The sequence below is a fragment of the Cloeon dipterum genome, chromosome 4 (assembly GCF_949628265.1).
Source record: "Cloeon dipterum chromosome 4, ieCloDipt1.1, whole genome shotgun sequence".
Lineage (NCBI taxonomy): Eukaryota > Metazoa > Arthropoda > Insecta > Ephemeroptera > Baetidae > Cloeon > Cloeon dipterum.
The window spans coordinates 24,980,498-25,008,109 of record NC_088789.1 but is presented as its reverse complement, the minus strand read 5'-3'; the positions used below and the strand labels follow the sequence as shown (position 1 = coordinate 25,008,109).

Genomic DNA, 27,612 nt, shown 5'->3' with positions numbered 1-27,612 from the left:
GGACTTGATGAACTTTTGAAAGATTTAAAAAATTGGCACAATGATTTCGCACACTCGTACTACGTTAAAAACCCGAGAAAACATAGCGAGCCGCGAGATTCTTCCCCTTTCTCAGATAGCGATCAATCTACCGATAACGTTGAGACAGATTACACCTTTAGAGTCAGCCGAGACCGTAAGAAAAAATCGAAAGCACAAAAGGAGGAAAAAGATGAACTAATTTTACTCCTCCTCAAACAGTTGCAACAAAAAGAAGAGCAAGTGCGCACTCTTCAAGGGGCACCTTGCACCGCACAGAACACATACGCGTTAACTTCACCTCATACTAATTATGTACTCATGCAAACCCCGCAACCTGTACAACAACAGTTCGTGGAAATCCTTCCTCAGCCGCAACCACAGCATGTTTTCCCAATTTACCAATACCCAGCCGAGTACCCGTCGTACCAAGTGCACCCACCACCAGATTTCGCACCTGCCTACCAAACGGCACCCCAGTCAGAACAACAGCAATTTTTCTCATACCGAGTCCCCAAAATTTGTTTCAAATGCAACCGCAGTGGACACATTAGAAAACAATGCAGATCACGCGTAGGAGATGCGCATCGCGGAAAGAGGAGACAAAATTACTCTTCGCGCACGCACGGCCATATAACATCTCAGCTGGCAACGACATGCGGCAATCCACCAAACGCTATTTTTCCCCAGAACGCGCACTCGGCTCAAACGCGAAAGGTACTCCATAACATGACGGTTTATGCACCCAAATCAGCAGCAAACCCAGAAAAGAAGAATCAAAAAGGGGTATCGTCAATCACGCAAAATCAAAGCCTCGCCAGGGAACGAACTCATGTAAATATTGTAAATTCCATTTCCTCCAAAGAAGCCAAGTCTCCAGTTCCCTCGGAAAAGGGTAATTCGCAACAACAAAAGCACGTGATTAACCAAATACCGTTCTCATCAGTGCCAAAATCAAGTTCAAGCGAGTATTTCGATTTGTCATATTTTCAAGACGAAAACCAAAAGCCAGTAGTGAATTTGCACGAACAAAAGAGAGAAGTTTCGCACACAACCGGATTTGTAGCTCAAAGTGAATTAATATCCGAAAAAAGAGCTCCAGAACATGCATGTACATTGGCGGAAACCAAAAATGCCGGAATAACTGGACAAGTAGAGTCATTCCAATCAGGTCAGGTGAAAAATGAGATTGGAAGATCTAACGTTAAGAAAAAGAAAACTCCAAAGAAGATCAATTCACAAGGGAAAATTGTACGTACAAAATTAGAAAATGCGCAAAAGGCTGAAATTCAAATTGCAAAAGACACTGCTATAGAAAATGGCGTAGTTGTAAATAAGTTCGAATCGCAGAAAAAAGCGTTAATCAGTACAGCAGAAAATAGCATCACATTACCAGGAAAATGTGTAGTAGCTACTGTAGCAGCAGTTAAGCAAGAAACTAATAACTTGAATGAGCGCGAAAATCACGTTGAAAACTGTGATAAGACTATTCCCAGTGACAGGATTAAGGAAAAACCTGAAATTCCTTTGAAACTAAAACCCATCTTCAAGAACACAGTAGATTTTTTACGAAATCTTGGTAACTTTAGTAGCAAGTGGCGCAATAAGCGAAAGCACGAAGACAACACGAAAACCTTCGAAATGGTTAAAATACCGAAAAGCGAGGTATTGCCGAACAAGCCAGAGAACGGTTGAGAGTTGAAGTTGCATATGTAAAATGATTTGTAAAGTAATCGTAGCATTTCGATTTGTGAAATTTACATTCAGTAATTTGAAAAATGTGCATGATTTTCCAAATAAATAAATTAGGTACGATTTCCCTTCAACAAAGGACATGAAACAAATTTGAGAAGACGGAATACTAATATTCTTAAAAGCAGTATTGATAAATTTTCCTCTATGCGCAATAAAAATATAAAGAAAAACGGAATGATCAGTTTATGATATCCAGATTGTCGCAAAGTTATTGAATTTTTAAGGTCCCGATCGCAGTTTTTTTTAATAGTAAATTAACGTCCACAAAAGAAAAAATCATAAAAAACGACGCTATATATTATTTTTCTTCTTCCTTCATACTGATTTCTTAAGGTCAGGTCTCTAGATCTCTCTACATGAATGTGTATTATATTAATCCAGGTCAATGAACCAAGTCAATGCCAAGTAACCCCCCGTCCCTTAACTTTTCACTCGCCAGCACAAAGAGTAATATAAAGCTTCAAACGTTAGCAAACAATAGCACACAGCATGAAAACCTTTACTTCACAAATTCTCATTACAGGCGGCGCAATTTTTATTCAAAAAATATTCTAAATAAAATCCTACTCCCCTAAAGGTCACCAAAAACCACCAATGTCAATCAATTTTCCTCAAATCCATTTCCCACGAACTCTCTGTATATCATCCAAGTTACATCATTAACAACAAAGAGGTTTAGAACCTATATCACCAGGAGTTCCAACTTTCTTCCTCATACAAAAATAACTTTTCTTTAAAAAATATCCCCAACCTAGAGTTCATAAACAAATAAACCTTTGTCATCTTTCAAATTCAAAAGCCTCTAAAAAGTTCTCACAAAGTGGCAAGACATTAAATCTTGAAGTTCATACAGGTCAAGGAACCCTATTTTAAGAGGATCAAAGCAGCACAAGAGACATTGTATCGCAGTAATCTTTTGTCGTAAAAAAAGGACAAATTTTTTCCCCCCCTTTAAAGAATTAGACCGACCGCCCACTAAAGAAAATCTCACGCTCGCCCTCTTACAAACGAAACACATCTGTTTTAGAAGGTCAAGCGAGCAATTAATCATGAGATACCTTTGTGCTTAGTTCTATACAAAAAAAGGTTATTGTCAAGTTCTTACAAAGCTTAAAAAATTCCTATCTTTTTATGAAACACTGACACATTCTATTCTTTCATCTATTATTACGATTTCTTTATGTATTTAATTTATGTCACATTCTTATTTCTCTATTTCAATATAAAACACAATACTCAATACCCATAATAAGTTTAAGGTAATGAATCAACATAGCAGGAACACGCAATTAGGTTTAATAATAAAGTGCAGAAAACTTTCCCGTGATAGAGAACCAAGAAGGAGATAAATCCAATTGTTAGTTTTTACTCCTAGTGCAACACAAATATTAGTCGCGGTTTTATTTAATTTTTCATTACGCGACACACACTTGGTCAAGATTTGCGGTTACCATACCCAAAACTTCCAACGTGGGCAGAAAATTCCGGCCAATCGGGCAGTTGACTCAAATTCGATTTTTTTATCTTAATTTTAAGAGCGCGCAAATTTTTTTATATTAGTTTTAAAGAAGTCAACTGTTTTATTTCTTTAATAATTAGTGGTTGCAATTGACGGTTACAGGACAGAAGCGAGATAGTATGTCACAAAATTGAATTTTTTTATATCTTGGTTACATTTTGGAAACACACGGTTTTTGGATAATGATTGAAGAGAAATGACAAGTAAAGAATGAGTTATCACTGCGTTAAACCCTGCATAGGAAATTAAGAGTTATGGAAATTTCACAGAATTTCATGAAAATAAAAAGAAAATAATGAGTATGTATGTTGCGATAAAAGCAGCGGCTTATTTGCACCATCAAGGTGAACATAATATATGTGTTTCGAAACTCTAATTTTTTGGTATACTTTTCCAATATACCTCAACGGTACGTGTGAGCATAGTAGACACAAAACGAGACGAACTTCTAGATATTCACGATATTAAAGGAAAAAGGTTCAAAACGAAGTGGCGATAATTTATAAAAGTTATGCATATGATACTCAATGAGTAAAGATATTTCTCGAGTCTAGTTTTCTCAAAGCGATCAAAGGGACACTTTTGTAGAATGTAAAGTCAAAGTATTAAGCGCGACAAGGAGGAAAAAGAGAAATTGAGCGTAAAATATCCACCTCGAACCACCAGGAAACTCACCAATATAACAAGGCGTATACATACGTGACTAAACCTTAAGGTCTGAAGCAAAGAACTGTTTATTTTGTTGGAATAGAAAGAATACATGAAGCCAAAAAAAAAGAAGGCAATTCTAAAAGTATTTATCCCTCTGATAAATGGCGAATCCCATTAAATCGCTTCTCTGATGAGTTCTATTGATTTAGCATTAAAGACAAGGTACTTCAATTAAACATGGAATGTGTATATATATTTTAGTTATTAATAGAGTATTGACATGACACCCTTCTCACTGCTCAAATCAAGAAATTATAATGAATATGCAATCAGATATTCATTTAATAGCAAAAAGAGAGTTAAACAAAAAGCGCCTACCCCCCCCCATTCCCGCGCGCCAGCCAGCCATAAGAAAATTTAATTTATTTTATTAAAATTCTCAACGAAACCCCAATGCTAACGTAACTTTTAATTCAAATCAATTCCGTGATTGGAAGCCTTTTAGCATAATTTAATAGAATCACTTCGATTTCAATAAACCATATCACTCAAATCAATTTTAAAATTCGAACAACTCACGATCCTTTATCTTTTTTTTCATTTAATAAATTAAAAGATATTAAATTTTCATAAAAAAAATATTAATTATTCAATCATTTTGCAATTTTCATAGTTTGATAAATTTTGGGAGACTGGACTTTATTAACGTTTGGAAGTCACTTGGCAAATCTAGTCCTGTGTTTTTGCATGGCCAGCAAAACACAGATCTTAGCCTGAGGATTTCTGACTGCTAATATAGGCAGAAGGCAAATAAATATTACTAACATCTCATAAGTATTTCAACTTACTGCAACGCGTGAGCAGCCAAGTTAGTAATAATTATGACTGATTGTTGGTCTTATTCTTTAGCCGAGTTGAATAATAGTCCAGTGAACCGCAGTTAAAGAAAAATTAATTTCATTGGAAACATAATTAGAGAAAAAGATAGTAATTAGCAAAGCAGATTTTGTAATCTTGAAAGATTTTTTAGCATAGCATGACATAAGTGACAGAGACAGAGAAATAGAAACAGACACGCGGCGGCGGCGGTAGCGTTGGTTTAACATAATAGAAAATTACTCCCGGTTAGGCATGCAACAGCAATAATGTACGCAGAGGCAGAGTGTAGCAAACATAAAACATTTTTGTGACATTATACAAAAAATTCACCACACATTTCTAATACAATTTACGGTTACAATTTTTTTCAAAAAATAAAGGGTATCAACATTGTCAATGTCAATACTTGTAAATATAAACAATTAGTCTCGACGATTACTACAAGAAAAGTCGTGCATCTCCCCTAACTCCCTGTTCTGTTCTAATTAAATTTTATTTTCAGTTTAATTTCGTATTCTTTTCAGATTCTTTGAAATGCTCATGTTAAAGCAATAATCAGGTAGAGAATTAATTTTGAGTAGCCTTGAGTTTAAAGAGTTTTGAGAGTTGAATTGATTTAAGAAATAAATTAAAAAGCTAGATTATTGTAAATAAGATAACAAGTTGAATTAATAATTTCGAAATACTGAGCATTTCCAACGATAATTTAAATTTTACCTAAGAGTATAACAATGGCACAGATATTAAAGTTATTTATCTTTTGAAAAAAAAAATAGATGTTTAATATTTAAAATATAATATCAAATTGATTAATTTCCATTAATGAGTTATTTTTATTAATTACAAAATAGAAGATTTGATTAAATTTTGAGTAAATACCAGCAATGAAATTGAACAAAACTAATATACTTTGTAAAATTTACAGAAGCCCGACGTTGTTTCCAGTAAATGTATATTGACTACTTCACACATGTTTCCCATCAAGAAAAAAGGCAGACCACGGTTAAAGGTAGATTGTAATTCGAGTTCAACAAATTTGTGTCTCTCAAACAGAAAAAGCAGCAATTTTTTCTCCTTTCTACGAATGCTATTGCAAAGTATAGCCAAAAACAATTAAATTCAACAACTAGATGAGCGTAAATCAAAACCAATTCAGACTGTAAAAAATGGATTCTAATTTTTTTGCATAATTGAACATATTATCCCATATCATACTGATCAGACACAATCAAATTAAGTTGGCAACATTAATTTTAATTGGAATGATTTCGTTTGCATTTTCATTATACCACATTTCAAGCATAACATCATTTCTCATTGTGCAAGAAATATATTGAATTTAGCAATAATAGCAATCCCGCCGAAACGACAGACTCAACATCGATTTAATACGAAAAAAAAGAAGACATTTTCACAAACATCATACCCCACAGTTTCTGCCAGAAACGTAAATACAACACACTGACACAAAAAACCAACACGTGAGAAAACCGACAAATTAATATGAAATTAAATTCATTCATTCTTGAGCAATAATACACAAAATCAACACTAAAATCACAAATAAATTTCGTTCTTTTTTTTAATTTACGGAGGTCAAAGATTTAACAACACTACACCTTCATACATATATAAATTGCGTACCAATAAATTCTCACTTTATATCTTCTAACAAAACCAAATATTACGGCAATTTTAAATAATCTTAGAAAAAAATATTTTTTCACGAGCCCACCAATCACATGATACACTGTTAAATTGGACGGAATGATCATTTCAAAACAAAACACACACACTTTCATGGCTTAAACTCTATGCCACATTTTTCCCCTAATTCAGCAACTCTACTCTAGAACACATTAAAACACCCTTGTTTACACAAAATGACTAATTTTGCCAAAAAGCAGCAAAACAAGAAATAACAGAAAAGAAATGGAATTGATGGATTTAGTAGTAAATTAACGTATTTTTCAACATTTTCAAGAATATTCATGTATGCTATATAGCTGCTCAAATTAAGTTACAAAGTTTATGGATATAAAGAATAATAAACGCTTAGAAAAAAGAGTATATCGTTGAGCTTTATAAAATAATAATTCATGTTCAAGACAAATTATTCAGTTTGGATACAACAGTAAAATTTGATAGACATTGATTTTGCACTATAATCATTTTATGCAATCATTTAATTTTTTCCTTTTGTTTCATTTTCCGATTTGTTTATAATATAATTTTTTCATCTTATTCTCTCGATTCACGATGGAATTGAAATTTTGAATTTTAAGCCAGCAGTAAGAAGTTTTTTTTAAGTTCACAGACAAACAAAGTAACGTACATTTAGTGCCATTTCCTGTAAATACTTTCCACTGTACCTATATTCCACTTATGGGCACATAACCCGAAGAAGCAGTCACAGAGAGTAACTCCTAAACGAAACTCTGGAATTGACCATAAGTGTGTGGCACACGAAAAAGCAGACCCCTGGAAAATTAGAAGCCTTCCAGCCAAAGACTATTGTGACTCTGCCATTCCACAACAAATGGACCCAGACAGTACGACATTTTCGAAAAGATGACAAACAAGTGTTGTGCAGTGCTATAACCAAAACAATGACATTTACTCATAGTGCAACGGACGCGAGTGTTATATTATTATGTTCGGTATATTTCTTTAATTTAACGACGAAGAATTGTATTCATTTTCATTCTATCTCAGCAAACGGTTGTCCAAATTAGATATAAGCAATTTTTTTTTCACTTTCCAAGGTAACAAAACGGACAGCCTTTCAAACGTGTTCAAGAAGTTTTCTTTGTTTTGTTCAGATTAGGCAATCAAGGGACACAACGCGAATATCGTTTCCTTATTAATTTTACTTAAATTTAAGATAGATATTCATTTGCCAGATCTTAGCATACTTTAATTTATTAAGTTACATTATATCACATTAAGCGTTAAATTTATTCCACATTAACATTTTGCTATCGGAGTATTTTCTTTTCTTCTTTATTTCAAATCGCGATTCATTAACAAGAAAAAAAAGAAACCATCCAACCAATTCATTACTTTAAACATTTATAGTGGTAATTTGATTTGTGAAGAATTGCTCTCTATTTGACTCAGAACGAGGAAGTTTGATAAATCCTGGAAAAAACTTCGTCAACTGATTACAGCAGCGTGTGTGATTACACACATGGAACATCACACCAATCATCATTCAGTCCTCAGGGCTTGGAAGATCCGGCCGCCGTTATAATATATCACTCACGACCACAGAATCATCTAGCATCGCCCCAAGATTTGCTTGCAACCAACAACTATGCTCCTACATGCAGCTGTCTTAAACGTTCAAGACCGATAATTCCCACTTAACTCACTTGGTTGAGAGCAAATAATTTACCTGTCACTTTTCCTCTAGAATTTTTTCATCTTTTCATGCGCTCCACATTTTATTTAAATTGTTTTGTAAATTTCGAACTCTAATTTGCCAATTTTTTTCTTTGCTGGTTGGAGGTGTAGAAGGTGTTCTACCATTTAATTACAATTAACGTTTAATATAAATCTCCGAAAGTGAAAGTTAGACACCTAAGATACACACATACACACATCTACACATTGATACATACTTAGTTAAGATTTGAAAGAAAAATTAGATTAAACTGAAGTAATGAGGGCACACAAACAACACAAACACATGAATACACAATTATGTCCGAAATAAAAATGTAAACACGGGAAATAAATCAAATGTTAGAATTAAGAAAAAAAAGAAAACAAAAAACCAAACCCCAATGAGATGTCAGGGTTTTACCTGACGATATTACGATCGCATTAATAATTGTTCAGCACCGATATGCATTTACGTTAACTTTCGGGCACCCACAAGGGAGAGCGGAGGGAGAAACTCAGGTATCAATAAAGGCAACGCCAGAGCCTCCCCCTCACGAGCACACGACCCGCTCGCACCAACGCATTCGCTCTCCTGACGGCACACGAGCAAGAGGGTAACTCTCACGCTCCCCCGCTCGTCTCTCTGGGTAGCCACGCTGTGTACTGTCGCCGCTATAACTACAATAAACTGGTATGGTATAGTAACTGGGCATTTTCCCTTCTTGTCCACCCTGCACCCTGTAAAGTATACCCTGGCTACAGAAGAACAAACTCTGACCTCGTGATAGGGAGAAGGCGCGCCGGCAGGGCCGACTGCGCCCATTCGGCGGCCCTGCCCCGCGTCGCTGACATCAATTTGACACGCTTTATCCTTGTCACTGCTATGCTGGCCGCCGCTCGCTGGCCGCCATACGCTGGCCGCCGCACGCTGGCCGCCGCTCGCTGGCAGCCGTGGTATACGCTGACCTGCCGCCCCACCGCACGCTGGCCGCTGCGACCTACGCTTCCATAGCGCCCGCATTAACCCTATTTAAAATGGGTAAATTTGACTCTAGGAAAAAGCTTGTCAAATTGACAAGCTTTATCCTAGTCACTGCTTGCTAGCCGCCCCGCCGCCGCTGCGCGCTGGTCGCTTGTCGCCGCACGCTGGCCGCCGCACGCTGGCCTCCGCGACATACATACTGGCCTGCCAACCCGTCGCCGCTGCACGCTGGCCGCTGCCAATGCGGCCGCCTTCCCTGTACTTAAATTGTCAATTGGACAAGGAACAAACTTGTCAATTTGACAAGGAACAAACTTGTCAATTTGAGAAGCGTCATTTGCCGGCCTGCTGCCCCACCGCTCCCGGTACTGGCCGCCGCACGCTGGCCGCCACTGCTGCGGCCACCCCAATGCTCGCAGCCCCCGACCCAGTGCTGGCCGCCAACGCTGGCCCACCGCCCCCGCTAGTGGCCGACACCGCTGCGGCCGCCCCGCCACCCATCGCCCATGGTGCATGCTGGCCGCCACATTACAATATTACATTTATTTGCATTATCGAATTACAAAATAAATCATATTTATGAAACATTGACGTCCTACCTCTTATATCTTAATCAAGCATCGCGCGGCTTTCACAACGAACACCGCACATTCTCGCGCAGCCAAATTCTTCATGGTTTTCCGCTGTCGACCGTTGGGCTTCTCTTTCATCTGAGATTTGAAGTTCACGCGAGGTTGCCGTTTTCCTCACTTTGTCCCTTCCAATGTTACGCCTACTATATCGATACTAGCGCCACTGATGCTTTTGCCTCCTTTTCATCCTATGCTTTTCTAAATTGTATTGCTAGCCCGCTAACCCTATATTGCCACAAGTTGAGTCATGTGTAGTTACAGAGTTGATTTCCTTTCCCCAATTTCTTCATTAGTTCTGAGCAATCCAATCAATTAAATTAATCATTTTTAATAAAAGAAAAGCTTTAGAAGCAGGATAGAACATGTCATTTTGACAAGTTTAAACCGCGTCATATCATTGACAAGTTTTATACATGTCATTTTGAGCAGGAAATTTTGACATGGATAAAACGTGTCGTTGAAACAAGTCTTAACCATGTCATCGCGTTTTGACAAGTTTTAAACTTATCATTTTGAGTAGGATAATTTGACATGGATAAAACCTCTCGTTGCAACACGTTTCAAACATGTCATCGTGTTTTTGACAAGTTTTAACCTTGTCAATTTGACCAGGAAATTTTGACATGGTTAAAACCTCTCATCGTAACACTGTTTAAACATGTCAACGACCTTTGACAAGTTTTATGCATGTCATTTTGAGCAAGAAATCTTGACATGGATAAAACCTCTCATCGCAACACGTTTTAAACCTGTCATCACGTTTTTGACACGTTTTAACCATGTCAATTTGATCAGGAAACTTTGACATGGTTAAAACCTCTCATCGCAACACGTTTTAAACATGTCACAGAACTTTGACTAGTTTTATCCTTGTCATGACAAGGGTAAAACTTGTCATCAGGTCGTTGACTAGTTTAATCCTTGTCGTGACAAGGATAAACCTTGTCAAATGTCGTTGACATGCTTTATCCATGTCAAATTGAGATTATTTAGTTACAGTGTAGTTGTTGGCACTCGGGTTTATTAAAAATCACGTCCGCCTCACTTTGCGGCTCGCATACAACTGCCTCCTCCTCACTCTTCGAGTGCAGGGAGGGGCGCATGAAAACATATAGTTCAGGGGAAAATTACAATGATGCGCTGCAGAATAATCCTTAGGATAATGGGAATTACAGCGGGGTCCAGATTCGTGCGACGCGCAGATATGGCGTTTGGAGGAGTAAAGTATGTTCACGTGAAAATGCGCGAAAAGAAGCAAGTTTTTGTCATTTATTGTGACATAATTTGCTTTACTTGTACTAATTGTTTCTTTTGGATCGTTAAAACAAACTCTTGACACTCGTACGAGAATCCAAATGGAGCTTTTTGCTTCCCACATTCAGACGCCATCTTGGATCTGCGCAGTGCGAACCAATTTTGCAATGCACATCTGGCTCGTGCAGGGGCATTATTTTGGGAAATAATCAACCATTGAAGACTTTCAATCGGCACACATTGTTTTAGTGGTGAAATAGAGACGTACTTGTTGTTTTAAATTTGAAATTTTAATATTTGTTATCCTCAGGGCTGTTAATATTAGACTATCAAGCTTCAAATCTTACTAGCACGAATAATCCAATTTTGAGCACAATTAACCAGACTTGAAACTGTCTAAAACCATCTCATTTATTCATTTAAGACATAAAACTTGTCTTAAAGCATGATTTTTTAAATCAAATAATTTTTAGACCAATTTAGATTATAGAACTCTATTCACCAGTTGCACAAACCCTTTGTGTTCGAAGCCGCCAACAGATGGCGCAACCATAGACTTTCTTAAAAATTTAGTTTTAAGGCACTTCCGGTGCGATTTCAGACTCAATTTAGCTACCGTACGTTCTTAATTAAATATCCTCTCTTTTAACGTTCTGAAAACCAAAATCAGTTCAACCAATCGCCGTAGAATCGTGAAAAACTATTTTTTGAAATAAAAAAATATTTTCCAACGTTTCTACGGCGAATGGCTGAACCGATTTTGGTTTTCAGAACGTCAAAAGAAAGCATATTAAGTTAAGAATGCACAGTAGCTAGATTGAGTCTGAAATCGCAGCGGAAATGCCTTAAAACCGCTTAAAACAAAATTTTTTAAGAAAGTCTGTGGTTGCGCCATCTGTTGGTGGCTTCGAACACTAAGGGTTTATGCAACTGGTCAATTCTACAACATTTACATACTCGACAAGTCACATAAAATGTTTCATTTGTACCAAATCTCGGGTTCTAACAGAATTGTAAAAACTGCTCAACGTTCGTCTTGTCCTCTCCTAGATAGCAAAAGGGGTTTGAGGTTGATAAACCCTCATTCCCATCCAACCAATGCACTTCATTAATGATAAAAATCACGTCAGTTTTACTTCCAGAAAATTATTCTCTTTTAAATAATATAAATAAACGCAATAACATAATTATGTAGCTGACCTCGCACTCTCTACAAGAGTGACCTGAATAAAATTTACTCATATAATTACTGATTTACTAGAGATATGGATTTTTATCGGAAATAGTGGTAGCAAAAATAGATAACCAATATTGAATTATAGGAGTTTGATGGAGCCTTCTGTATTATGGCACAATCGCAAAGGCAACGGGTATGGTACGGGACAGGTCTGTCGGTGGCATATATGCAGAAGTTAAATTCGAAAACCGCAAAACCAAGCCGCAACTAAAAAGCCGCCCTCAGTTGCAGGCGCTCCGGGCCGGGGCCATTGTTAGGAAACGGAGAAACTTCCATAAATTGAGTTACACACACCTAATCTTGCCCGGGGAAAATTTCAAAACAGTGCGCATGCATAAATATCGATGCAAGTTGAGCTATATGAGGATTTGTGAGTGGAAATACGTCATTGTATGGAGTATTTATTTATTTTTTCATTCGTCTCCGCGTTTGCATTCAATGCGAGTAGGCGACTGCGACTGCACACTTCAGCGTCGTCTATATAGTCGAATGGTTGGTTAGGTTTGCTTGCTTATCAATATGTGATTGGAGCAGGTCGACGTAATGCCTGCGGCGCAATATATTCTCGCAGAGTTTATTTTAATAACGCTGACTGAATACCTGGTTTATTCCTTCGCGTATGTGTCCAGTCGCAGCCGCAGCGCTGTAATATTGAGCTTTTCCATCGAGAAGTTTTCCTGTTTGCTATTTTATTTTCCTTTGGAAAGAAAAGTTGTTGCATGGGATGGAAAAGTAGGGTATATAGTGAATATTGAATACGTGTTTGAAATGATATACAATTTATTCAGTACCGCATTCATGCAATAAATACCGCTTTCCAAGACTGATGACTGGTGAGCAACTCTTTGAAAGTTTTAAACGTCAATGGAGCAAAAAACAATCATTCAACTCAATTTTATTTTCTCAACTAGGGTCAATATGAAAAGGATTAGAATAACGTTTATTTTTTTCGGATTTGGTTCATTTATACAGTGGCGATATCAATTTAAACGGGGGTTCGTCAATTTTTCTATCGAATTCATCGTCAAAATAAATTTACAATTTTCAGAGGTCATATATAGTATTTATTTCCATTTTTTGCCTTCATTGTTTTATTCAATTGGAGATTTTAACTGTCATGTGCGGAACCTCAACAATGTTTGCTAAAACTTCCATTTTATCGGAAAACTTCACAGCGAAAAACCCCCGCAATTTTTAATTGCACATATGCAATTGAAAAGTGAACCTTTTGAATGATTTAAATCAAGAGATAATTGAAAAACAAAATATATAAAATCAATTTTCATTCTAGTGATGGCACAAATTTTATTTTAAGTTAAACCTACATTCATATTTTTGCAAAATTTAAGTAATATAAATTTTTTATTTCAATAATAGTTATTCAGCTAAATCTAAAATGTTAGTAGTTTATTACAGCTATTATTTATTTTATAATATTTTCAAAATTCCAATGATACATTTGCGCACTGCATAATTAGCGAAACCTGAATGATACAAGTAAATTAATTCGTCTCATTTAAACCTTTAATAAATATTCATAAAAGTTCGATAGTTTAAACGAAACTCATAATTTTATTATAAAAATTACACTCCTTTACCCCATCTTAAACCGATATTTTAATAAATTGATTGTTTGTCTATAATAAATTTGATTAAAACACAATTCTTATTAAATTAAAAATTAAATGTCAGACGAATTCAGTATTTTGAAGTACTATGATGTCTTTTAAATGCGAAAAATGTATCAGAACGTACAATAATGCAGCGATTATCTGAAATTCTCAAACATGAGGGAATACGTAAAATAAGATAATTATTTACTGACCGTGAAGATTAACAAAAATTTAACTTGAGTGCTTTGTTATTTTCAAACACGAGGAGCAAGCTACCCGTCGCAGTTATTCCCTTTTGGTGAAATAAACCATGATTTCAATAAGGAAACAATGCGCATTACTTCATTAGAATTATCGGGCCGAATTTCTTAAATTTAAAGTGGAATGATACTGAGCAACAATTGAAAATTATTTGAATTGTTGGATGCCATAAACAATTGATCGATAAACAATTTGTTCAACAATTTGCAACATTAAAAAAGGTCCTTCCTACAGTAAAAATTCAAATTTTGCCAGTTTTCTCCAAAATGTACAGTGTTTGAACATATTTTCTTGGCATATTCCGTTTCCTCTCGTCGAGATCTGTCCAACGGTGTATGCCAATTATTGGGGAAACTCTTGGTTTTGAAATTAAATCAGATTTCAAGTAAGGAGACAGCCTTTACCATTTGAAAAGCGCGCTAACTTTCCAGCCAATTCTCTAAAAAAAATTACAGTGCTTCTTAGGTCAATTTAGGCTTTAACTGAATCCTAAGCGACGATTTTATGCATTGGCAACAAGCATTTTCCAGGCTTTTGCAGTATCATTCCTCTTTAAACGGCAACTTGGGAAATTTTGGCTTTTCCTAATTTTAACAGTATTTCAAATCAAGGCGAAAAAGGTCAATTTTTCATTACAGCTTTACTTTAATTAATATTTTGATGCATCTCGCATACTTGTACCATTTTTATTTTTGTATTTAATGCAATTGTTGGGTCAACAAAGCGAAAATCCAATTACGAGCGTTGGCCTCTTTATGTCTATGCGCTGCAAGTGTTTATTTTTGCTGCATTGTCGGCAACAGAAGAGGGCGAGAGAGATGAAGCAGTGGCTACACAACGTAAATGAATTGTTCCAATAAAAGGCAATAACTCAGTGCGCCGAGAGAGCAAACAGGCCGTCCGTGCGCGCGCGAATGCTCATTATTATTGCTTTTCTCAATAGTGTTTGCTGAGAAAACAGAAGGCTGCTGCTGCAAAAAGTACGGTCGGTCGTGTGGCACACGTGAAACTAAAGGCTCTCTTTCTTTACTCTTTGCTGCGCCGCACAACAGGCGCACGAACAACATTATTTCCACAGAATGGATAAAGAGAAAGCTTTCCGCTCATTCTTTACTATACAGGGAGTAAAAAACTCCTACCACGTCTGCGGGGTAATTGATTCCCGATTTTTAAAGGGTTGCGATCGATTCGTGACGGAATCATTGAGAACGGAACAAATCAACGAACAAAAAATTAATTACAATAATTATTTAACGAGTATTTTGCAAGTTCCAGATTTAAAAAAGAGCACTGTCCGATTTAGTAAAATATGAAATCCTGGCAGGCGTGATAAATTGGCAGACAAGTGTTTGTCCTTTTCGACGAAATGCCTTCAAGCAAAGGCACAATTGAACAGTTTTTGCTCTACATACACAAAATATTGTGTAAAATATCATTTTTTTTTTTTTTTTAAATTGAAGAATGCAATTTGCAACTCTTCGCAATGGTCCAATTTACAAAATCAATATTGGCCTTCTCTTGTCAAGCCAGGTCGAATGAACACCAAATTTAAGGTTTATATAGTCATTATACAGGTCATTTTTTAATTTTGCCGTTTTTTTATCGCTCTTTTGTCATTTGAAAAATCTGGAAGCCCCTCAATAGCAGTTCCAAGGCATGTGTGAAGTTCTTGAGGAAATTTCATAGGTGTATATGTACATATTTATATTTGAGATATTATTCTTTGAAACTTTACAGCCAGATTTTGTCAAATATTCTGAATATTGCTGCCTAAATATATCGGTTTCAAAGTCTAGGCTGAAGAACAAATTAAAAGACAATCATAATTTTGCTAAGTTCTAGAAACTAATAAATTGTGCAGCTAAAAGTAGTAAAAGATAATTTTAACTCACATTAAGAAGTTCTAAAAATAGTCTTTAAACCTAAAATATTTCAAATTTCAATGTATTAAAATTATTTAACGTAATTTATTATAATTATTTACAAATTTGATATTATTTATTACTAATAATATACAATTTATTGAGTAAATGTTTATTTTGTTAAGCATAACATATTTCGCAGCAATATTTATATAAAAAAATTGAGAACTTTGATGAAACTAAAATTGGGCAACTTAATATGTACTAACTCTTGATTCTTTTGACGAAATGTGATATAATTATATACTGCGTTTATCAGAATATAAAAATGAGACTATTTCATGTGGTTAAGACACAACGCGACCAAAAAATGTATGCATCGCTTTTTTCCCCGCCTAAATCCAGCATAGCTTGTAGAGTGATTATCTTTTTCACCACATCCAAAACAATTAAAGCATTTTCTAAAAATATAAATTTCTCGCTTTTTATAAAGAAAAAGAAAAAGTAATTTGGCTAAAAAATATCTCCCTGCACTCCCTCTTTTTTAAATTTGCAGCCAGACGTGCAGTGCCATTTTTCGCAGTCTGATTCGCAGGAGAAATGTAATAAAAGAGGCGGCGGCGCGGTCTGTGCGAGCGAGAGAGAGAGAGAGAGAGAGAGAGAGAGAGAGAGAGAGAGAGAGAGAGAGAGAGAGAGAGAGAGAGAGAGAGAGAGAGAGAGAGAGAGAGAGAGAGAGAGAGAGAGAGAGAGAGAGAGAGAGAAAGAGTATGGTTTGCAATATTCATAACAAGGCTCTCTCTCTCTCTCTCTCTCTCTCTCTCTCACTGCTCGTGGCAGAGCCTTTATTTTTAACCCGCGGCTTATTTAAAACGAGTCGCATCTCTGAGTGACATCTTTCGTGCTAGTCAGCGACGCTTGTAAATTACGGCTAAAACGAGAGTGCTAGCCAGCCAGCCGACGGTCATATGCCTCGCAAAAAAAAATATTAATTCGTATACGTTTTACGTTTGGAAAGAGATAAATTGCTCCACTCGGGGCAAGGTGAGCCGGCGCGAAATCAAATTTATTTGTATTTACGACCGATTTTTTGGTGCTTGACGCGTTCAGCGTAATGAGGAACGACAGCTGAAAGCTCTCTCTGTGTGTGTGTTGATGTTAATAAGAGAAAAGCCGGGTCCTTATCGCTCGCGCGCATCACGGAACCTTTTGAAATGCGTCCAAAGGCTTCTTGGCAACAAAAACATTCACTTGACGCCGCCTCCGCGCTTATTCTTCGCCCCTTTGAGTGCGCATACTAAATTTGGTGTGAACCCAGGCTCTTTCGATTCATTTTCAAAGCGAAATTCGTCTTTGCCAAAGCAGCATCTTCAACTCATCTTCTTTCAATTTTATGCTGGTTTAAGATAGTGTTTTCCAATTCCCTTTGTAATTTAAATAAACGGCACACAAAACTTTAAAGTTACTTTTCTTTACAAAACATTTAGAAGTGCTTTTAAACTTTTTTCAGTCCTCAAGAAGCAGATGCTGTGTAAATTGGAACAGTATGACGTGATTCCCGTATCAGTTATTTTGAAATTAAAAATGTTGATAAATTTAATGTAGATGAAATTAAATTTAACCATTTATTTGGCATTCATATATTGAATTTAATTTTAAATTGTTAGAACACATAAGTTTCTCATTTAATTCTCAAAAATTAAAAAAATGATTATTTTTTTTATCAAATATACACAGTATTAAAACGAATATTTACGATTGTTTTGATTTTATGATCAAATTAGTTTCTCAAGCACCTGCTTTAAATTGACTCAAATGCCAAAAAATGTAGCACTTGTTTACATTCAAAGTAAGCTTTTTTGTGGGTGAAATGGACGGTTTCCAAGCAGTAAAACGCTTTCTTTATAGCTTCTGAGCTCCAAGTTGAAACTTCCTGCCTCAAAAATAAACTGTTTGTTCTCTCAAAACATGAATGAAATTCATCTTGTCCCATTGTTTTGTTTTTGTCTTGGTTAAAAACGTAAATACCCCTGATTAATATTCACTGTGAATTGATAGAGGGCAACAATTGAAAATTATGAGTATTATATTGTTGCATACAATAAGCATAATAGTTGATCATATTATTAGTATTGACAATTTGTTTGTTGTGCAATACAATCAAACGAGGATCTTGCTTTATAAAAAAAATTCCAATTTTCTCAAAAATTAAATTAATTAAAATTAATTACATTTTCTTTTAGCAGGTTTCGATTCCTCTTGTCAAAATCTATCAAAAGGATTCATGCAACTTTTTTGGAAACTCTCCTTGTTGTGGAAAAAAATTTTAAGTAGGGAGACAGTCCTCATCTTGATAAATTTTAGCTTAAACTGAATCCTTAGGCAAGTTTATAATATAATCTCCCAAGGATTTTTTTGGGAGGTTTAAGAAGTGGAACAAGTAAAAATATTTTTAGTTCTAAATTATAATTAAAAGCTGCTTTTGGAAAAAAAACAATCCCCCAAAGTTATATTTCTGTCAAATTAGATGCTAATTTGGGACTGTGGAAATGCTAAGCGGCGTCTTAATGAGGCATTATCGTTCCAACTAATGGGCTAATCTGGATGCAGTCAAAGCCACGGACTAAACGGAAGCAGATGTTGTCAATGGGCTCGGCGAAAAACACGAGTCAAGACACCGAAACATAAACGTCACACGTCGTTCGCAAATTGGCACCCCCACGTTTTCAAAACGCCGATTGATTTACGAGCGAGAGAGAAAAATAGCGTCGCTCTGGGAACGATTTATTTTTATTTAAATGATTCACCCTTGTTAAGAAATTCTTACTAAGACTAGTACTCCCCTAATGAAGAATCAGAAGAATGGTCGGTTACTAATAAACATTAAGTTTAAAACGAGCACGGGAATGAAATTTATTTATAATTAAATTAAAAAAAAAACAATTTTTTTAAATTAATAAATGTATGATAAGTTTAATTTTATTTAGAGTTAACATTAATTTGCTTTTAAAATTTGACTTCTTTTTGAACACAAAATTATCACCTGAAAATATACAAAACATTTTTTAAAAATTATGGCGGTTTTACTCTGTTGCAGACAATTAAATTAAACAATTTTGGCAGTTTCAAACGCTTTAGACGTTTTATATTTGGTGAAAATGACTGGAAATTGCGTGATCCGTGTCTCGTAAAGCTTGAACCTCAGAAATAAGAACCTCACAAGAAGTTCACAATCCTTCTCATTTTATTAAGAAATATTTTCGCTCGAAATCTTGGTTTTAAATCTCGTGCAAGGCTTGAGGAAAAAGCTGATCGACTTAATCCTTCAAGCTTAAAATTTGTCGCAGAAAATACAGAAGAGCCTTCGCCACATCTGCGTATTCGAGTGGGATACGATTTTTGCTGCGGCTGCCTCTCTCTCCCTCTCGAGTACTTCCGCTCCACTCCGCTCTGATGAAAACCCCTGACTGGAAATAGAGTTTTTTCGCGCTCTCTTCTTTCATACACACACGCACGCCCGCACTTGGAACATTATATACAATTTTCAGCTCCACTCAATGCAAAATAAAAAACATATATAAATCGTAGCAGCAGAAGAGAGAGAAGGACGAGTAGAAAAGTTTTATTTGCGCTGCTGCTGAGAAGGACGACGAAGGAGCCAAGCCGCTTCCTTTTTTTATAATTGACATTTAGTTTTCTGCCTGGCTTGACTTTCACTCTTGGCTTATTTTTCGCTCGAAAATTTTCTTTGGCTCGTGGTGTTTGCGCCGAAGTGAGTACAAACAAGTTCCATTTGCGGAATGAAAGAGCCGAGTGTGTAGCAGCAAAAAGTGGTGCGCCAACAAGTTCATTTTAACCTACCTGCTCATATTTGCGTGTCGCCTGCGTTGCTTTTTTTTATCTCGCGTCGCGAATCTCCGCCTCGAGCGGCAGAAATTTGTTTCCTGCACCCTCGCGGTGAATGCACCCTGCGCTTCTGCCGAACAATGCCACCTTTAATTGGCCACACTCCCCTGCTCCCGCAACTCATTTTCACTTTCAAATAAATACATGTACGTGGTGGCACTCTCTCATTTTGATCGTTGGCCTGGGAAATGTGAAAAAAGTCTGCAAATTTGACGAGCTAGATCTTCCACAAGAAATTCTGAGATTCTTTCCTTCTGGGATGGGCCGATTTAAAAAATGTAACTTCAGGTTCAAATTTTTGAATTATTTGTAACAATGGTTGCTTATTCTTTTAATATGAAAGGTTAAATTGAGATGAGGAATTGATTTAAGTCATCTAATTATAAATTTTCGTCGGTGTACATTGTTTTAAAATTTTAAAATCTTATTTTCTGTTGTTCTTTATAATTTTTGTTTGATTCTATTATATTATTATATTTGAAAGTAAAAAAATACAATAAAAAAAATTAAAAAATTATTGTATTTTTTAAAATTTAATTATTTATATTACATAAAAACTTAAAATTATTGCTAAAATTTCCATCTTTTTAAACGCATTGTTAAGAAAAGATTAATTGTAACATACTTTCTTTAAAATAAAACTCAAACAATGTACCTTGTCAGGATTACCACCTTCCAATGCATAAAGCATCTGTGGAAATATCGATTTAAGTCGATTGTGATTCCGGTTCAATGCGGCGAGAGATTATCCTGTATTTGCTTCGTATTGGCAATATTTTGCTAGCTCTGTTTGGAATTTTTTTTTAGCAATAATTTCTTTCAATATCTTGAAATAACTGCAAGAATAAAAAATAATCCTCTATCCCAAGAACAAAAATTAGTATAGGAGCCGTTTCCCTAGGCCTTCTTTGCTTTATTGTTCTTTTTTAATACTTTTAGAGACTAAAAAATATTAATTTATCACCGGAAAAATAGGTTAAGTTTCGTTATCTACTCTAAAAATGATGGGGAGTTTTTAAAACTTGATATTTCAATTGATATAGGTTGGGGAATTTTTCAAGGTCAACTTTTTATTTTAGCTTCCATATAAATATATCACATTTTTAAATTAAGTAAAAATGGCTAGAGCCATCTAGGAGCAACCAAAGAAAGATTATATTATCATATCAACCAGCCATAATAAGTGGAGAAAGTGCTAATTTTTGACGCAATATTTCGTAAAGTCCAGGTGAATTTTTTTATGTTTTATATAGGAAGTAATACTTTTCAATCCTTTTAGGAATTTCTATTATTTGGATAAAAAGAAAAAATTTTAAGAGGCTATTTTGCTAAACAAAAGTCATAAAAGATGGACAATTTTAAATATAACCCGGAAAAATTCGCATTTCATTATATAACAAAAAAAGTTTGGCCTTGGAAACTTTCTCCCTATTTGCTTCTGTTCATACTGTTTATTGCAAAATAAAAATCATGAAATTGCTTCTGTTGCGCAATGAAATCGCTTTTTCAGCGTAAGAAAGCGTGCAATAAAGAAGGCAATAACACTCGAAAAATCTCACAACAGTTTGCACACGCGATTATTGAGAGACAATAATATCGCTAGCTGCGCATGCTGCTAGCTTTCCGAACAATAAAGCCAACTTTGATAATATGAATTCCGTTCTGCGATGCGGTTAGTTTGGCCGAGAAAAGCACTAACCACGTTGCACTCTTCAACGAATCCCATAAAGTGTTCGGTTGACAAATCACCGCCATCGGGACGCGATTTACGACGTGCTTTAATTACAAGCTACTCTCTGTGGAATTTTTTCTCGGCGAAACACGCAGCCGGTGACGATCGGGGAGGCCCTTGCAGCTTTGCGTGTGTCTAATGCTCTCTAGAATGCAGACCGATCGTGATTTACTTCTGTACTCCTTGGAATTTTCGTTTGCCTTAGGAATTGATTTAAAAAAAAAGAACATTAACTGAACTGTGAGGGTAAAGCTTTTAAAATTTGGAAAAAATTTAGTGGAAAATTAGGAGGATGGGGAATTTTGTTCAAATTTCTTTCAATACATTTCTCGGTTTAAAATTAGCAATAATCAAATTAGGACCGAACAACAACAGAAATGTTCAAATAATATTTTGCATAATTTTCGAGGGAACGTGGCGGGCTTGTTTGTGCAGTTTTTCCTTTAGGATTTTTGTTTCCTCCGGATAAAATATTAAGAGTGTCTTTTGAGGAAAACTTTCTCTCTGGTCGTCAAGATACAGTTAAACATCACATTTTTGGCGGGTAATTATTTTTATTTTAAAGAAAATTTTTTACATTATACGAGCAATATTTTTTCCAGTTTTAGTATTTCTTTCTAGCTTTTACGATATAACGATTTATAAATTTTTGTATATTATTTAATTTTTTATATGATATAACATTTTTTTAAATAGGTTACATAATATTAATTTTAATTTGTTTTTAATATGCTCTAATTTAATTTAATTTTTATGATACATTTGGATATCATTTTTAATAAATTGGATCGGTCTTCGTTCTCTCATTAATATACACAATTATTTGCACTGATCAAAACTTAAGTTATTGATTAAGAAAATATTATAATTAATGAAAATGAAATAATACAAAGTATGTTATGTATGCCGTATGCCACCAACGTTTTGTAACCTACTGGTTTATTACCGGACAAACGTTGTTCAGCAAACAATTAACTTAATTTTAGACTAAACGATTAATCTCGGAAAGCATGCATTTCCGTTTTAATCGTTTTTCGCAACCGCAGGTGGATTTTCTCACCAAATCGCAATTTGTCAGAGACTCATCCTAGGATTAAAGCGGACCGATTGGGTCGGGAGGGGATTTTCGGGCTCCAATCCGGGCATTAATTGGAAAACGACGGCTGCCCCGGGCATCAACTAATCTGCCATTTATCCCGATACGCGCGTTTAGTTCTGCTCGGAATACACGCATAGATTTATTCAGCCCGGTGCAAATAGGCCGGAATAAAAATGTTAATGATCGTCTGTATAGAGCTACTCACAAACACGCCGAGACGCTTTTTGCGGGGGGCTGAGCGCGGGACCGGTTTAAAAATAATTCCGTGGCTCTGGGAATAGTTTTAATATCGGACCGAGAGTGGCAGAAATTTGACTGACATGTGTTGCCTTGGCCGACTGTCAAATTTATTTTTATTCCGCCTTTGATCGTGATCGTGCGCGACGCCCGCTGAAAAGCAATCAGCAACGCCACTTCTTCTTACGGCCCTTTTCCCGTTTGATTTATTCCTCGTCGGCCTTTGCTCCGACTGTTTGCCTCCTTACAGAACTCTATTATTTGTTTCTTTGCCGTAAAAACGGATCCAATCGCTTCTTTTTGGATAAAATTATTTCTGATATGATTATTAAATATTAAAATTTTTAAATTATATAGATAGATCTAAAAGAGCTGTTGCATATAATCCTTTTTAATTCATGCTAATTCTGAGCTGTTGAGAGTCTTGAGACATGCATTTAAGCATTTAAATCTTTTAATTAATTGCCGTCAGCCTTAAATTGTTAATATTATCAATACCTGTAAACTTGATGGCATTGTAATGGTGCTGTAAAATTACTTTAAGGGAGAGTATAAATATTATAAAAAGCACGTAAAAATAGGATTAAATAAATGATTAAATAGAAAATGACTGAAACCCCGATAAATTAAGCTGGTTTTGGAATTTTGAATAAGAAAATATTTATGTTCAACGCAAGAAACTTAAGATGCTAAAAATAATTATCTTTACTATTCTAAGAAACCGTATTTAAAATCTATTAGTTATCTCTGATAATTGCCCAAAAATAAATGAATCAAATTTGGGAATGCGAGACAACTTTTCTCCTTAAACGTTCTTTCCCATTTGAGAGTTGGAGGAAGTAGTTTGGTGCAGGTAGCGATATAAAGAAATGGCATATCAAACAACCCACGCACTCGTGCTGCTCGTACATCATTCTGTGTGAGAGCAGCGTGGGAATCGCCAGAGCTCCTGTTTGCCGTGAAAGATGAACTGGAAACGTCAGTGGGACGATTTCCACTCAAATGTCAAAGGTCGTTTTTCATTCACACTTCAGACACGCCATCTTAAATTGCAACACTCTTTGCATCCTGATGAGGAAACATTGCTATAACGTTTTTATTTAAAACAGAAAATGGGTTGAAAAATATAGGAAATTTTTGAATTCTGAAAAAATTGCAAGCCCTCCTTGAAGAATTGGCAAAAATGAGATGCGTCTGGCGAAAATAATAACCGTAACTCACGAGGAAACAGGCGCAGGAGAATTTTCATAACGGGCGCGGCGCAAGACCGTTAAAGTGTCCGCCGACTATTACGCCATAAATTCAACGCAAACGGGCAATATTAAAATCCAAGCGGGTAAAAAGCCAGGAATTTCGAGGACCAAATATAGGAGTGGCGCCGTGTGCGTGCATAATTAGCGCGTTGACATAGGGGGACGGGGCGAATGCGAAAAATGCGACAACATTAGCCAGGTAGGGGTTGGTCGGTGTTTGTTGCGAGCGGCCAGCCTCAGGATGAAACAGCACATTTAATGGAACCGTCGGCCCGGGAACCGCACGAATGGGGTTGCGACTCGGCGATCCGGCGCGCACGGCCGGGATTTGCATCATCTTGGCCATAACTCAGCCCGACCGCAATTTATCGATCTCTCGGCGAAATTAACCGCAAACGCGGCTGTCCGACCGAATCTCCGCTCCTGCCTCCAAAACTTGTTGATTACACGCTGAAACGGGAAACCTAGCTTCGTGTGTGTTGGCTGCTGCTATATACCGCTGAGAAGACTCCTGACCTACACTACTTGTTGGCTTGTTTGATTTATTATTTTTTGTCCAGTCTTCCTCACAAAATTCTGTTTAAATATTTAGGAAAGAGCGCTGACAGAGTAGAAAATATATGTGTCTTCGAAATATGATAATTTTTTAAAAGCTAAAATTCTGAAACAGAAATTAACAAATTATAATAATCCTCCTAGTTGCTTTTTAAGAACTGCTATCTTTAATCTTTCACTCCAACAAGTTTCGGCTGCACGGAGAAGAGCCCTCTAATTCATGGAAAAAATGCCCATAATGACAAGATTCAAAATAAAAATGTTGAAATTAATATATCCCTCCGAGTGTAGCAGCTATTTCCATTTAAAATTTTAAAATTAAAAAACAGATCTTTGCCAGGCGTCTTTAGAAATTTCCGAATTCAAAAGCTGTACCTGCGATTACAGGGTTCGCCATTTTTGCAATGCGAAAAAATGCAACTCTGATTTTTGCGCAAAAAACGAGCTGGAAAAACCCACCAGTTTTGGGGTTTTTCTGCATTTTTCCGAATTTAACCCGAAAAAAGTCATGTTTCGCCCCAAAGAAGCCAGAAATTTTTGTAAAATTACGATAAGAGTTGAGGTTTTCGGTCTTTTGGAGAAACCAGTGGCTTAAATACTAATTTTTTAAAATCCCTATTTTTGGGAATTTTTGAACTTCCATAAGAACGCATGTGTTTCGGAAAACTGCAGAAAAAACCGAAAAAAACAGTTTTTTGCAATGCATTGTTTTAGTTCTGGAAAAATGCGGGTTTTTGCAAACCCTTCCTGCGAAAAAGCTATTTTATTCTGAATATACATTATTACACATTTTCACTTTCATTATTCGCGCTTCCCGCTTAATATTAGAAAGAAAATCAATTTCAGCTGCCGTTCGGCGACAAAAGGTGCACAGTGACGCATGCCGTGAAGTGATGTGATGGATGTTGCGAATTTTCCGCTCTCGTCACTGTAGAGCCAATTAAAAAGATCGGAGATGGCGGCGAGCAGCTTGGCACAAAAACACCCACGTGCGGGTATGAAGGAATCGGGCAGACAGATGAGCGAGGCGCGCGCGTTATTACATTTTTAATCAATATTCATTAAAGCGTGATGAAATAATGGAGGACTCGACTCTGGTGTGAGTTGGCTGCCGCGGCCGCCGACTAATTTAATTTATTTGCACACCGCGCCAAAAATCAATATCGGCCATCCATCCATCCATGCATACATTTGAGCAAACACAGCGCTCGCCGATATTAATTACACGTAGCCAGGGCTGAACGGCAGTTACAGTACGGGGCCTTAATGAAATTTGAGAAGTCGCCATCAAATATTCAAATTGAGCCGCTCGCCGCTTAGTGATGCACCTGGGAATTCCGGCCGCGGGCTCTGCAGCTTTGTCCGCAATCAGGATATTTTCAATATAAATGTAATAGAGCATTCGCCAATTTTTCAAACAACCGAGGGTAAATTCAAAATCGGTTAATTAGAAATAATCAGCGGGGGCCAGATGTGCGATAAAATTGGTTCGCACTGCGCACATCCAAGATGGCGTCTGAATGTGGGAAGCAAAAAGCTCTCTTTGGATTGCCGTACGAGTGTCAAGAGTTTGTTTTTACGATTTAAAAGACACAATTAGCACAAGTAATGCAAATTATGACACAATATTGACCAAAACTTGGTTCTTTTCGCGCATTTTCACGTGACCGTTTTTTCGCGCCATATCTGTGCGTCGCACGAATCTGGCCCCTGCTGGAAATAATTAATATAATTTCATTTTCTCTCAAAGCGAAAGCCTCAAATCTACATTTTCCCTTCTGTTGCGATTGACAACTCTAACAAATTGGTCGAATTTGGCACTGGCTCAGCGTTCATTTGCCAAATAGGTCCGGTACGCGTTTTCTTTTCCAGCAGGCAAAGCGAAAACAAAAAACCCTTGAACTCTTCGGTGGCCTGCGGGGAAAATAGTAGTGCTTTGCGCGGGTACAAATTTTCAACCCAAACCCGCACCGAACCCGCTTATTTCGTACCGCACCCAAACCGCACCCATATCTTTTTCAAAATTTGAACCCGCACCCGCACCAACCCGCACTACGCCAACCCGCACCCGCAATCCGCCATATTGGATTTGCAAAATCTGGACCCGCACCCGCGGGTTTGGTGCGGGTTTTGCGGGTTCAACCCTCAAACCCGCGACCCGCGCAAAACAGTTGAGAAAACCCCGACTTTCCAATTTTTGCGGCTTTTGCGGGCGTTTAAAGGTCAAAATTTTGAGTACTTTATAACTTTGCTCAGGGTAATCCTAGAACAAAAATTAAAAACCCGTAAACTCGTCTCAACGAGGCAAACAACTTTTATATTGATCTCAAGGTGGTAGGTCAAAGGCCAAGGTCTCAAAAAAATAATTTTTGGAATATAAACTCAAATTTGAAAATAAATATATAGAAATTTTTTTCAAAACCGTTTTGTAGAACACATAAATTAAGTTAAAAACGTTAAAATTTGGAATGGCGTTTTTTCCTCATTTTTTTAATTAAAAATGAATAATTCGAAAACCCTTGTTTGTCGAGGTAGGTAAAAACGGTGATTGACCAAAAAATGTCGACTTCAAATCATCCGAATTTCAAAAACCATTTTTTAAAGATTTTTAGTGCAGAATTCGAGATTTGGTGCTCATTAGGCATTTTATTGCACCCGTCTCGATAAAAAAACTTTGTACACCCGACCCGAATCTCGAATTGTGGTGGTCCTATTTACAAAAAAATACGTACCATAAAAATTTCAATATATTCATTTTCAAATTTGAGTTTAAAATCTAAAAA

At 36.4% G+C, this 27,612-nt stretch overlaps 1 protein-coding gene across 2 annotated transcripts in view; it reads right to left on the bottom strand.

The window, feature by feature from the left end:
- Positions 1 to 27,612, bottom strand: part of Vps35 (Vacuolar protein sorting 35) — a 197,252-nt gene that overhangs the window by 100,785 nt on the left and 68,855 nt on the right. The gene's annotated exons all lie outside the window — the stretch shown is intronic.